This window comes from Cinclus cinclus, chromosome 2 (assembly GCF_963662255.1).
Source record: "Cinclus cinclus chromosome 2, bCinCin1.1, whole genome shotgun sequence".
Classification (NCBI taxonomy): Eukaryota; Metazoa; Chordata; class Aves; order Passeriformes; family Cinclidae; genus Cinclus; species Cinclus cinclus.
The window spans coordinates 1672789-1686726 of record NC_085047.1 but is presented as its reverse complement, the minus strand read 5'-3'; the positions used below and the strand labels follow the sequence as shown (position 1 = coordinate 1686726).

Here is a 13938-nt window from a genome sequence, read left to right as displayed (position 1 = left end):
TGGCAGGGAAGGAAATCCAGGGGGGCGGTGGGAAGGTATTTCTCCCAGGTCTAGACACCCTCAGGGCAGGGGTGGATTTTAAATCTTTGTCTGCAGCAGCAGCTCCATCCCTCCACGAGAGCTGCCTCAGCCTGGATGAGTGTGAGGGTACCCAGCTCTCCTTTAGGCCTGGGAGCACGGCAGGGTGCAGAGCTCACGGTGAATCTTGTTTCAACACTGTCAGTATCAAAATGTGTTAAAACAGAGATTTTGAGGAAATAACATACAAAAATCTATTGCTAGCCTTGGTACAAGCTGTCTTTATTAAAGATCTGCATTGATGGATATTTTGTCAAACCCCTCTGGGGACGGAATGTGTGCCAAAAGCTTGGTGAACCCCTTGTCTTCTGCTGCTAGGGCAGCGTCTTAGCCCAGGTCTCGGGGGCTGTGTGGAGGTTGCTCCCTGGAGCAGGGTCCCCCCGTGAGGAGGAGCCAGAGGTTGGGTCACTGGAGCAGGTAAGGATCTGTTTCCATTTAGTCCTTGTTTTTCCTGGCTTTAACGTCACGGCTGCAGCGTTCCTTCGGACCTTGTGCCCCGCAGCAGCAGTTCCAGCTGCTGAGCTGGGCGGGGAGCAGTTCTGGGCTGGGGCTTTCAGCCTCCCGGGCATCCATTGAAATCAGCCCCTTGTTTGATTTCCGTCAGTCTCTGGGGTTTGCCACCCTCGGTGCCACGGGACCGAGCTGTGCGAAGGCTCGATCCCGTCGGTCCAAAGTCCTGGGCAGCGTTTCCAGCAGCAGGGGCTGGAGGCATCGGGGGCTGCCTTTGGAGCCTTGTTCTCCCCTTGGCTTCTACAGAGGGTGCCAGACTCTGCCCTTAAGGATCCAGTGTTGCTTTTGGACGTTGATCCTGCAGCTGGACAGGTCAGGTAACAGGGATTAGAGTCAGTTCTTGGGCCCAGCGCGGGTCTTGTCCCACAAAGAGCACTCTGGTGCCAGGGGGCTTCCTGGGGGCACTGGGCTGGTGTTAGCATCTTCTCTCTTATCTTTTGCATGATGTGATTGTCCCTTGATGAGAGAAGGCAGAAAATGAGGCAGGAGGGGGAGCTCATTTTATTTCTGTGAACTCCAGCCTTGGGGCAGCTGCAGAGCACTTTGGTTTCAAAAAATGCTGCCCAAGAGAACTTGAACCTCTCTTGGGCACATTGGGATCCCTCTGTGCCGCTCCTCCTCTGATCCTTCACCTGCGAGGTGCGGGCTCAGAAACCCCTGCCCCTGCTGGACGGGTTTTTACACGTACAAATTAATTTTCTTAGGGAAGCTATCTGGTGTAATGAGGATCTATGGAAAACAGGTGGTCGGTACACTAGCTGATTGTAGGTCTTGGGCTTTTATTCTTCTTTTCTTTAACCTGTTCTTAAGAGGCCCCTTGAACTGGAAAATTGAATGGGGTGGGGGGGGGAGTTGCTTTTCATTTTTTTAAGCATTGCTGTGGATTTTTAGTATGTCAAGTGACATCACCAAAATAAAAATGCAATAACTCAATTTCAGGACTCTGCATTTAATTCTTTTAATGTGTTTGTGTGGGTGCAGGAAATGCCAAATCCCAAAGCAATTCTGTGTCTGTAACAGTAAGTGCAACACCTTTAAAGCCAAGTGCTCATTGTGGGGTTTTCACGTATGCTTTTATGGCCAAAAGGCTTTTCTTGTGCCCCAAAAGCCACAAGGACCCTGCCAGAAGCAGGTCTTCATTGCGTATCTGGGATTTCATTTTGCTCTAGGATTCTTCCCTCCGGTCTTCTCTCGGGATTTTGTGCCACAGGGACTCTGACCCCAGAGCCGTACAGGGTATGTGTTTCCTTGATAAATGGGAACGAGATTGGCCAAGTCTGTCAGGAAAGCAAAACCATGCCCGAGGTTTGTTTGGCCAACGATGGACCGTGAAGACGCAGGTACCAGCACTGGGTGTGAGCGCAGATACTTTTGGGTGGTGTGGTGCCTGTGGCCCCTCAGAAGTCAGGGCGAGGCTGAAGGAAGGAGGGGAGCTCCCACAGCTGCAGGGCAGGGCACTGTTCAACTGCTTGGTGCTTTCCTTTCTCTCCCTCACTTAATATTCTGAATATTAAGAATATTAGGATGAAGCTGCACTATGCTGTGTCCTTTGTGGGTTGTTGACCGGTTGTTGCTTTTTCTGGCTTTTTCATGTATTTCCAGGCGGTGCAGTGAGGAGCAAGTTGCTGGCTGTCATGATTTCTAAGTGACCTCTCCCAGAAACGGGCATCTGCGTGTGCACGTGCTTCCTGGCAAATCCAGATGTGACGTGGAAATCCTAAGGGAGGAGTTCCAGCCTTGACCACGCGTGACACAGGCTTGTGGAAATGGAAATGGCCTTGGCAGAAGAGCAGCTGTGAGGTGAAGCAGGACCGCAATACACGTAAGCAGAAGAACCAGGTGAGGTGGTACTTGTTGGTCCTGCGTGCACCTCGTGCCTCTGCCTGCTGCCAACACTCGGTGCTGCAGCTCCACAGAGCCCATTTCAGTGTTTGTTGGGTTTGATTTTTGCGGTCAGTTCCCGTAAACAACTCCCCTGCTTTACCGGACCCATCCCTGGGGTGTGGTCCCGGACTCACCCTTAGCCTGGAGGAATTCTCTGCTCCCCTGGAGAGGGGCTGAAGGCAGGGCTTATGAGCAGAGGGAAAACAACCAAACCGTGGGCACTGTGTCCTGGATGCACGCAGCACCACGTGTTTCCCAAGTTCCCAGCACTGATGAATGTAGACAAGAAAATTCCTGTTCCTTCACTTGTCCAGCGCTTCCCCCCTGCTTCCCCTGCCCTTATCCCTGGTGTGCCAAGGTCCTGCATCTCCCTGGCTCTCCAGCTGCAGCCCACCTTGTCCTGCCTGTGGCTGAGAAAGTATGGGCTGAGATTTTTTTTTTAGCAGCAATCCATTCATTTAAAGAACACAAAGAGCATACAGTGCAGAAGTGTCTTTAGGAAAGACATCCAAATAAGGGACTCTGCTTTTCCTGTGGTTCTCCTTCTGTTTTCGCCTGGGCTGGAAGGATGGGCATGGCCTGTATTTATCATATGAAAGTGATGTTACTAAACTTGTTCAGAAGTTCTGGTTATTATTGCTATTATTACTTATTTTCTGACCGAAAACATTCTCATTTTGCCTTTCCCACGTTTTTTTCCAGGTGCTGCCCAGGGGGGACATCTGTGGCCTGAGACAGCAATTGCCAGGGAGGAAGGGGAGCCTTTGCACAGCTCACCTGCAGTGCTCAGGTGGTTGGGACAGGATTGGTGTGGCCTGAGAAGGCCTGAACAGCTGTGTCTGTGTTCCGGAGTGCCTTGAAACCTTTCTCTGTCAGGTTTTGAAGGGGTTTCTCTCTGGGATTTCTTGTGATGCTTTCTGCCTCGTGTCCTCTGTGTGTGCGGGGCTGGGGAGGAACTTTAGCCCTCCTGTGTGCTGCCCCCCCCCCCTTTCCTTGTGCCAGCAGGGTCCCTTTTTGGGGGCATGGACCCGTGGGAAGGGTTCCCATCAAGGGCCGTGCTGCCGTCCAGGGCAGCTGGAGCGGTTCTGTGCCTTCATTTTGGGGGTGAGGAAAGAAGGCTGAGGGGGGGACGGGGTGGAGACTCGGGGGGCTCCGATGTGTTTCGGGGCAGCCCGAGGTCCCCGGCAGAGGGAGCCACGCTGCGGGGCAGGAGCAGGGGAGTGGGGAATGGGGGGGGGGGGGGGGGGCCGTGCTGGGTGCCCTCCCCCAGAGGGACCCACGGGTGCCAGGACATTCCCACGGAGGGGTGGCCGTAGAACACGTGGGAAAGGGGAGCAGGGGAAGGACCCGAGTGTGGTTCAGAGGGAGTGTTGGATTGGTTTGTGTTTGGTTAGAGGCGGGTTTTTTCATCGATGATATAAATACAAAACATAAATAAAATAAAAATAGAAATATATTTGTATAAATATAAACAAATATAAGCAACTAATCTATATGAAATATCTAGTATATAATATAAATAATGCAAATATTATCATAATATATAATGTATAAAGTACAAATATGAGAATAGAAATGCAAAAATATTTTAATATAGTTTAAATCAAGTGTTTTCATGTTTTTTTTTTGGTTAGAGGCAGGGGTTTTTATAAATAATATAAATGAAAATAGAGAAATATAGAATAAGTATATACAGACATAAAATTATAAATATAAATACATATGCATATTTAAATACATATACATTCGAAATATAAATAAAGTACATATGTAGTATTTAATATAAATAATATTGTATATATTCTTAGAGTGTCTTATAATATGTCATATACATAATATAGATATATAAATTACAGATATAAATATGAGAAACATAAATAGAAAACTATATTTAAATATAGTTCAAAATAAAGGGGTTGTTTTTTGTTTGTATTTGGTGAGAGGCAGGTCTTTTTAATAAATAATATTAAAGATATATAAACATACAAATATATAATGTATGAAGATATACATAAAATAAATATTAGCAATATAAAATAGATAATAAAAATAATATATAGTATACAATATATGGTTTAATACCATATACATTAAATTGAATATAAAGTATGTATAGATTATTAATATAAATTAAATCTTAAAAATAGATACAATTTTTTTATATCTAAAGGTGTATATTTTCTTTTATTTTGGTTAGAGGCAGGGGTTTTTTTTTAGTTTTGGTCCGGGCTTTTGAGGGGGGCATTCATTTAGGAGGATTTTTTGAAGGATCGGGACTCATTCCTTTTTGCCGTCCCTTGTCTGTCTGTCTGTCCTCGAAGCGCCGCAGCCCCGGGCTGAGCTCGGCCGCAGTGCTGCCGCCTTGTGGGAAGAGATCGGTACTGCAGCCGTGCCCGGAGCCGGAGCCGGGCAGTGCTGCCGCCTTGTGGACACAGCGCGGTACTGCAGCCGTGCCCCGAAGCGGCGACGGGCTCCTCCTCGGCGCTGCTGCGGGAGGGCGGTGGGGGCGTTCCGCGAGTGCCGAGCGCGGGAAAGGAGCGAGGGGCGGGAGAGAGCGGGAAGAAAGGCGGTGTCTGTAAAGAGAGGGGAGGGGTGGAGGCGAGTTCGGGGTGTAAAGGGACGCGCCGGCTGAGGAGGGTGACAGCGGCCGTGGCTACGAGGCTGCTGTGGGTGAGAAAGAAAAGCGGCAGTGCTGCCGCCTTGTGGACAAACAGTGGTACTTGCGAGCGTAACCCTTTCAAGATGGCGAAAGCCACCGCGCGCCGGGTCGCTGCCATGTAGGACTGCCGCCACGCTTAAGATGAAGTCCGCGGTAGGACACCACCACCCCCCCCCCCACTCCCCCAGCTCCACAGCTAGAGGATTACGGCGCTGCTGCTTGTCGACGCCAGTCCAACTCCCGGGTGCCCGGGACGCCGCTGAGACCACAAGCCGTGTCCGCACGCTTGGGAAACGCCCCGCAAAAATCGCGCCGGGGGGTATCGGTGGGATCGGCGTCGGGGCCAGATTCAGGCAGGCGACTTCGAAAACCACCATTGTGAGGGGCCTTAAGGGTTATACCACAACAAAGATGGCGGCCAGACAGGAAGTGGCCTCTGCCAGTACTAAAGATGGCGGAAGGAAGGGCGGAAGTCACTTTGCGCCACTCTCAAGATGGCGCCCGGAGGGACACTCGCATGACCTTCTAAAGAGGGCGGCAAAAAGGGCGGGAAAATAAGGACCCCGGTGCGTCTACTGGACTGCCTGCGCGCGATGACCGCACCGATCCCCCCGGCGCGATTTTTGCGCTGCGTTTCCCAAGTGTTCGGACACGGCCTGTGGTCTCAGCGGTGTCCCGATCATCCAGGATCGGCGTCGCGGCCGGATTCAGGCAGGCGACTTCGAAAAACGCCATTGCGAGGGGGCCTTAAGGGTTATGCCACAACAAAGATGGCGGCCAGACAGGAAGTGGCCTCTGCCAGTACTAAAGATGGCGGAAGGAAGGGCGGAAGTCACATCGCGCCACTCCCAAGATGGCGCCCGGAGGGACACTCGCCTGACCTTCTAAAGATGGCGGCAAAAAGGGCGGGGAAATAAGGACCCCGGTGCGTCTACTGAACTGCCTGCGCGCGATGACCGCACCGATTCCCCCGGCGCGATTTTTGCGCTGCGTTTCCCAAGTGTTCGGACACGGCCTGTGGTCTCAGCGGTGTCCCGAGCACCCGGGATCGGCGTCGCGGCCGGATTCAGGCAGGCGACTTCGAAAAACGCCATTGCGAGGGGGCCTTAAGGGTTATGCCACAACAAAGATGGCGGCCAGACAGGAAGTGGCCTCTGCCAGTACTAAAGATGGCGGAAGGAAGGGCGGAAGTCACTTTGCGCCACTCTCAAGATGGCGCCCGGAGGGACACTCGCCTGACCTTCTAAAGATGGCGGCAAAAAGGGCGGGAAAATAAGGACCCCGGTGCGTCTACTGGACTGCCTGCGCGCGATGACCGCACCGATTCCCCCGGCGCGATTTTTGCGCTGCGTTTCCCAAGTGTTCGGACACGGCCTGTGGTCTCAGCGGTGTCCCGAGCACCCGGGATCGGCGTCGCGGCCGGATTCAGGCAGGCGACTTCGAAAACCACCATTGTGAGGGGGCCTTAAGGGTTATACCACAACAAAGATGGCGGCCAGACAGGAAGTGGTCTCTGACAGTACTAAAGATGGCGGAAGGAAGGGCGGAAGTCACTTTGCGCCACTCCCAAGATGGCGCCCGGAGGGACACTCGTCTGACCTTCTAAAGATGGCGGCAAAAAGGGCGGGAAAATAAGGACCCCGGTGCGTCTACTGGACTGCCTGCGCGCGATGACCGCACCGATCCCCCCCGGCGCGATTTTTGCGCTGCGTTTCCCAAGTGTTCGGACACGGCCTGTGGTCTCAGCGGGGCCTCGGGCGCCCGCGAGTTGGACGGGCGTAAGTACCGCTGTTTGTCCACAAGGCGGCAGCACTGCCAGGGCTCCTGCTCGGTGGGTGGCTGCACTACTGATCTCTGTCCACAAGGCGGCAGCACTGCCGCGCTTCCCACACTCGGAAGCTGACGGGCAGCGTTTTTCACATTATCTTCTGTGGTGCTCAGCACCTGGCAATTCATTGGAGTTTCACGGGTTGAAAAGCTTACGGCAGATTTGGAATCAGAGCAGATCACACAGACGCCAGTCCAGGCTTGCAAAGGAGCTGTTCCAAAGATTTATTTTTCCCTGTGCGTTTTTAAATTTTAAAGCAGAAAATCCCTGCCTGCCCCTCCCACTTCTCCAGTCCCCCCTCCAGCATCCTTTATTTTTGGGGTTTCTCTAGCAGAATTCTCTGCCTACGCTGGATAAAATATTCCCCGCGCCGCTGCCGGGACCGGCGGGGCTCGGGGTGTCCCGGGCCCGAGTCCCGGCGGGGCCGCAGGCAGAGCAGGAGCGGCAGCGCCGGGCTCGGCCCCACCGCCCGTCTCGGAGCGGCTCCTCCCGCCCGCGGCGAGCCCGGTCCCCATCCCGGCCCCGATGCCGCCCCGCTCCTCCGGCCCCGGGAGCCCCCGCGCACGCGGGCAGGAGCCGGAGCCCAAGGGCCGGAGCCGGCGCCGGCAGCAGCCCCGGTCCGGCTCAGGGGAGAGGGGCCGGGCGGCGAGCGATGGTCCCGCCCCAGCCCGGGAGAGTGGGGAACCGGGGCTCTGTGAGGCGGGGCCCGGAGGGAGCGGGGGCGGTGATTCGGGGGCGGTCCCGGGGCGGTGATTCGGGGGCGGTCCCGGGCCCGGCTCAGCCTGTGAGTGGCTCCAGGTGTGCGGGCGGAGCCGAGGTGATTTAACTCCCGGAACTCGCCTCGGCCACCATTTTGTCGCTCTGAACGCGGCGCGCCCGGGTGTTTGCTGTCGGAGCTCCGCGCACAGGGACACAACGGACTTCGGCTTCCCTTCTTCGCGAACCCTCTCCACCTCCTTTTTCCTCCTCGTGTTCCCCTTCTTTCCCCCCTTCCCCGCTCCTCCCCAAAGCCGACCCTTTCGGCCTCCCCTCCTTCTTCCCCCTCTCCCCCTCCTTTCTCCTCCTCGTGTTCCTGTTCTTTCTCCCCAAAATCCTCCCCTCCTCTCCCCCCAAACCAGACCCCCCCCCCCATCCTTCCTGTCTTTTCCCTGCCCAGATAACCCCTTCTGTTCCTTCCCCCTCCTTTGTCCATTGTCCCTCTCCCCCCATCCGGCCTTGCCCTTCCCCTCCCGCTTCCCTCCGCGCCCCGACCCCCTCTCTGTCCCTTCTCATCCCTGCTCTCTGTCCCTTCTATCCTTTCTCTCTGTCCCTTCTCATCCCTTCTCTCCTTTCTCTCTGTCCCTTCTCATCCCTTCTCTCCTTTCTCTCTGTCCCTTCTCATCCCTGTTCTCTGTCCCTTCTCATCCCTGCTCTCTGTCCCTGCTACCCTCTCTCTCTGTCCCTTTTCATCCCTACTTTGTCCCTTCTATCCTTTCTCTCTGTCCCTTCTCATCCCTGTTATCCTTTCTCTCTGTCCCTTCTCATCCCTGCTCTCTGTCCCTTCTCATCCCTGTTATCCTTTCTCTCTGTCCCTTCTCATCCCTTCTATCCTTTCTCTCTGTCCCTTCTCATCCCTTCTGTCCTTCTCTCTGTCCCTTCTCATCCCTGCTCTCTGTCCCTTCTCATCCCTGCTCTCTGTCCCTTCTCATCCCTTCTATCCTTTCTCTCTGTCCCTTCTCATCCCTTCTGTCCTTCTCTCTGTCCCTTCTCATCCCTGTTCTCTGTCCCTTCTCATCCCTTCTCTCCTTTCTCTCTGTCCCTTCTCATCCCTGCTCTCTGTCCCTTCTATTCTTTCTGTCCCTTCTCATCCCTTCTATCCTTTCCCTCTGTCCCTTCTCCCTCTGTCTTTCCCCCCGCAGCCGCGGGGTTCGGGGTGCCGGATAATAAAGCCCGGAGGGCCGGAGCCGGCGCCCCTCCCTTGAGTCCCCCCAAAGGGCCGGAGCCGCAGAGAGCGGCTCCCCCCAGCAGATTCCAACACTGCCCTACACTGCCGGGGTTCCGGTTTTCCCTACATCACACTGGGGGGGGTGGGGTGGGGGTGCGGGCTGGGGGTCGGGGTGGGCCCCCTCCTCAGGAGGGGGTGCTGGGGTGGGTGGGGAGGGGGGGTTAGGGATGGACCCCCTCGATAGGAGGGGGTCCTGGGGGGAGGGAGGGGGGGGGGGCAGGGGTGGGAGGGGTCCCCTCCGGAGGAGGGGCCCCTGGGGAGGGGCGGGGGGCGGGCCCCCTCCGGAGGGGGGGGTCCGGGGTGGGAGGGGCTTGGGGGGGTTCGACCTCCCCCAACCCCTCCCACCCCGGCCCCTCCCCTCCGGACGGGATCCGCCCCCCAGGCCCTCCCCAGGACCCCCTCCTCCGGACGGGACCCCCGGGGGGAGGGAGGGGCGGGTGGGTTGGGGGGGGTTAGGAAGGGGGGAGAGTGCTGTCATTTGCAATCAATGTGTAATTACGGTTCAGAGTGACGTGACCCCCTCTGCTTCCCCCACCCCCCCCACCCCACCCCCTCGGGATCCCGTCCGGAGGAGGGGGTCCTGGGGAGGGCCCGGGGGGCGGATCCCGTCCGGAGGGGAGGGGCCCGGGTGGGAGGGGCCGGGGAATGAACCCCCAGCCCCTCCTACCCCGGACCCCCCCCCCTCCGGAGGGGGCCCGCCCCCCGCCCCTCCCCAGGGGCCCCTCCTCCGGAGGGGACCCCTCCCACCCCCCGCCCCCCACCCTAACCCGCCCTCCCCCCAGGACCCCCTCCTATCGAGGGGGTCCATCCCTAACCCCCCCTCCCCACCCACCCCAGCACCCCCTCCTGAGGAGGGGGCCCACCCCGACCCCCACCCCGCACCCCCACCCCCCCCAGTGTGATGTAGGGAAAGCCGGAACCCCGGCAGTGTAGGGCAGTGTTGGAATCTGCTGGGGGGAGCCGCTCTCTGCGGCTCCGGCCCTTTGGGGGGACTCAAGGGAGGGGCGCCGGCTCCGGCCCTCCGGGCTTTATTATCCGGCACCCCGAACCCCGCGGCTGCGGGGGGAAAGACAGAGGGAAAGGGGGGATGGAGGGTAGGAATAGGGGGGCAGAGGGGCTGGTCGGGGTGGGTGAGCCAAAGGGAGAGGGCAGGTGGGGGTGTCGGGGTGTGCAGGGCAGCAGGGAGAGGGGAAGATGGAGTGGGGGGGAAAGGGAGAGTGGACGAAGGAGGCGGAGGATTGAAGGAAGGGGGAAAGAATGGGGCAGCGGTAGACGGGGGGGAAGGGGAAAGGGAGAGAGAGCAGCGGGAGCCAGGATTGAGGGGAAGCAAGGGTGGAAGGAAGAGCGGGAGAAGTTAGGGGTAGGGTAAGGTAGGGTAGGGTAGGGTGAGTAGGGGCATGAGGGGTACCGGGATGGGGGGAGCCGGGCCGGGGGGGAGGGAGGGGAGGGCTAGGGGGGAGAGGGAGGGGGGGGGTAGGGGGGGGGAGGGAGGAGGGGGGTAGGGGAGGGGAGGTGGGGGGGGGGGGGAAATAAAGAAGAGATACAGAGAAAAAGAAATAATAAAGAAAAGAAATACACTGAAAAAGAGCTGTAGAGCCCGGCTCGGGCAGCACCTCCCCTCCCGAGCGCCGAGGAGCAAATGGCTCCGCCGGGCTCTCCCCGCGGTTTAAATCCCCTCAGCCCCGCCCCGCGCAGGCGCTCTGGGGCCCCGCACACCTGGGCAGGTGCCGCCCCCCCGGGGCCCCGCCCCGCCCGCGCCCTTCAATTGCGGCCGAGCCGCTCCCGCCCCGCTCCGTACGCGGATGTTCCTCTCGGGATGCGGTGGGATCATCACTCGGAGCGCTGCGCCGATCCCAACCCCGGGGCCGCTCCCGGCGCTGCGCGGAGCCCGACGTGCTCGGGCTGGGGGGGGGCCAGGGCTCGGCTCTGGGTCTTGTCGGGGTCCGCTGGGGGTTCCGAGCGGTGCCGCCTCTCCCTGGGCTGGCCGGGTGCGGATCGCAGGACCGGCATCGGCATCGGGATCGCCGCGGGCAGCAGGAGCCGCCCCGGGACGGGCGCCGGGGCCGAGCCCGGCGCTGCCGCTCCTGCTCCGGCCGCAGCGGCCGTGGGACTCGGGCCGTGATCCCGCTGCGGCCGCAGGGAGCCGGGGCTCTGCCGGTAACCGTGCCCGGGAGAACGGCGGCGGAATCTCCTGGTGCAGACTTCGGAGCGCGGCTGGAACCGGCCGGGGCACGGGGAACGCCGTGCCATCCCGGCAACCCCGAGTCCCGCCGCTCCCGGTGTCCTCATCCCGCAGGTGTGCGGAGCCCCCGGAGGAGAGCAGCTCCTGGATCCCCCTTCCCCGTGTCCGCCCAGCCGTGGGGCTCCCACCGGCCGCACCCCTGTGGAACGAGAGGGGCTGGATCACCGTGGGTGGGAGGAGCTGCTCGGCGGGGGCCCGGCCCGGTTCCACTCGGGCTGCTTCTCCAACACCTGCCAGGTGAGATGCTCCCCCTTGCTTTGCAACTCAAAAAAAAAAAAAAAAAAGCTCTATAATGGTAAAACTTCCTTTATTAAAATTCAGCTGAGAATTTTCCTCTTTACTTCCAGATCGCAGGATATATTGAGGATATACTGGAGTTGAGAGGGATCCTAAAATCTGACTCTCAAGTAAATAGAACAGTTCCTCCAGGTGAGTATTGCCAGGCCAAAACGATGGCTGCTGCTGAAGCTGGGGCTGCTTTTCTGGCCCAGAGCTGTACAGAGGCCTCGGTGTCTCCTGCTCGCTGCCAGCAACGTTCCTTGGTGTTTCTGTGTGTCCCAGCTGTCAGGGAACTCGGGGCAGGAGGAGGCCAGGAGGGACCTGAAAGGGAACCGGCACCTCTCGTCCTTGGGCTGTGCCTGCAGTGTCCTGCCTGTGCCGAGCACACACCCTGGGGAAGGGCGCCGGGGCGCCCGGCCAGCGCCGGCACGGACGCGGCTCGAGGGCTGCCTGCGGATCCTGGGCCGGGAGCTGCCCTGAACAGGTACCTGGAGATGCTTCAGCCCGGACAGAGACCACTGACAGCCCAAAAGCACCGCCGGGAACAGCTGGCATTTCCTGCTGATGGCAGCACGGGCCGCTTGCAGAGGGGCTCGGACAGCAATTCCCCGTTCCCACCTCCCAGAGCTCCCACGCAGCTGCCGGGTCTGTCCCGGCCACCCCCAATCCCTTCCCTTCCAGCCTGAGGCCATCATCCATGCAGCAGCAGCAGCATTAAAGCCAAGGCAATCTGCCCTCAGATATCAGATCCCAAGCACTACTCTCCAGAGATGCCTTAAAATCAAAGGTTTGGCTGGGATGAAGTTTTTTTTTTTTTTTTTTTAATGAAGGTGGGAGTTGTTCAGGGAGCCAGCTGGGAGTGCAGAAGTTATGGAAAGCTTTCTCACAGGTGGCTCCCACTGGAGGTGTGCTGCAGGCAGGGATGTGCAGCCTTTCCTGAGGGAAAAAAAACTTGCAGAGGCTACTGGTGAGGCTCTGAAAGGAACTGAGACTCTGCAGGGAGAGATGTTCTCCCGTGGGCACAGGGGCTGCCTCGGCATGGGCTGCGAATGCTTCTGGCCTCTGCCTTCTCCTGCTTGAAAATCTCACCTGGAGCCTGAGCTCAAGGGGGTTCAAATCAGTTGAATTCCAGGCAACCCTGTCAAGTGACCCCAAGGGACATGGGTGGGGATGAGGGTTTCAAACAGGACATTCTTTGGCATACACACCTGTCTCTGTCCCGATGCTGCTGAGCTTCCTTGGAAGCTCTGCTGGTTTCTTGGCACAGCTGGCGTTCAAGCAGCAGCTCTGCCTGGGCATAGCCACACTCCATGAGGCACTGGGAGGTTATGGCAGTGGGAATTGAGCAGGGCATTTGGGGCTATGGGACAACTGATGGGAGCTAGCAAAGCTGACAGTGAGCCCCAAATGTGGGCACCATACAGAGAACAATCTTTGTGCTCCCCTGTCAGCTCAAGCCCCTGGGCTGGGAAGCTTTGGGAGTCAAATGTATGGAATTATAGAAATCACAGCAACTGGGCTGTGATCACCCAGAGGGGCAATCGAAGTCTCAAACAATTCTTCCTCAATCCACTCTGGGGGAAAACAGCCTGTGCCTGTCAGGAGCTCTGACCCTGCTTTTCCTACCACCTCCTGAGCAGTGTCAGGGCCAGCATGAGGGCTTCAAAATCCAGATAAACCCCAAATTCCACACATTGACTAATCCACATAAAGAACTCCATTGTTGTTACTGTCAAAAGCTCTGAAGTCTGTTACGAATTCTATGACAACAAAGTAATGTATTCTCAGGAAGCTCATTAATGCTCTTGGTTTCATTCCTACGTATTTTTTAATCCCTCGGTTAACAGCTTGTATATTTTATCCTGAAATTCAGAGATCAGGTAGGATTGACTTTGGACTGTCCTTCACCTCTGGTCCCACTTTGCGCAAACACAACTTTTGCCAATGTCAGTGAACTCATCACCTCAGCTTTTCCCTCCAAAAGATCCCCTCCCTCTTCCCATGCAGGTGAACTCTGATCCACTCCTCACCTGCGCTGCTCATCCAAGTGTCCATTCTGTGACCCCAGCGAGGTCCCTTTGCCTTTCTCCTGCCCCTCTCCAGCCCCAGGCCGCTCCTCTGCTCGCTCTCTCCCGTGGGCCTCATCCCACACGGAGCCTCTCCTCCCTTCCTCGCCGGCTGCTGCCAGGGAAGGAGGACGCAGAGTCCCGAGGGCTCAGCCCTGCCTGCTAGCCCTGGAGAGCCCTGGCTGCGCTCCCCAGGGGTCTTGGATTTTGCAGAGAAATCCTCTGCTGGGGTCCCTTCAACTACCTCAACAATCCCATGAAAAATACCTCTTCAATCCCCTTGATACCCCCTCACATTTTCGTACACAGATGATTCTTGTGTCCCCTCTAAATGACCCCGGGGTTTGCAGCTAAATCCATGGCATGACCCGTGCCCGCTGCTCATGGTTCACCCAACCACAATCAAAA

General features: G+C 57.5%; 1 long non-coding RNA gene across 1 annotated transcript; it reads left to right on the top strand.

Moving 5' to 3' along the window:
• The first annotated feature begins 400 nt into the window (after positions 1–400).
• On the top strand, positions 401–2240 carry LOC134055070 (uncharacterized). Its single transcript, XR_009934077.1, has 3 exons — positions 401–495; positions 835–900; positions 2191–2240. It is a non-coding gene; the product is annotated as an uncharacterized LOC134055070 (long non-coding RNA).
• Positions 2241–13938: the final 11698 nt, after the last annotated feature.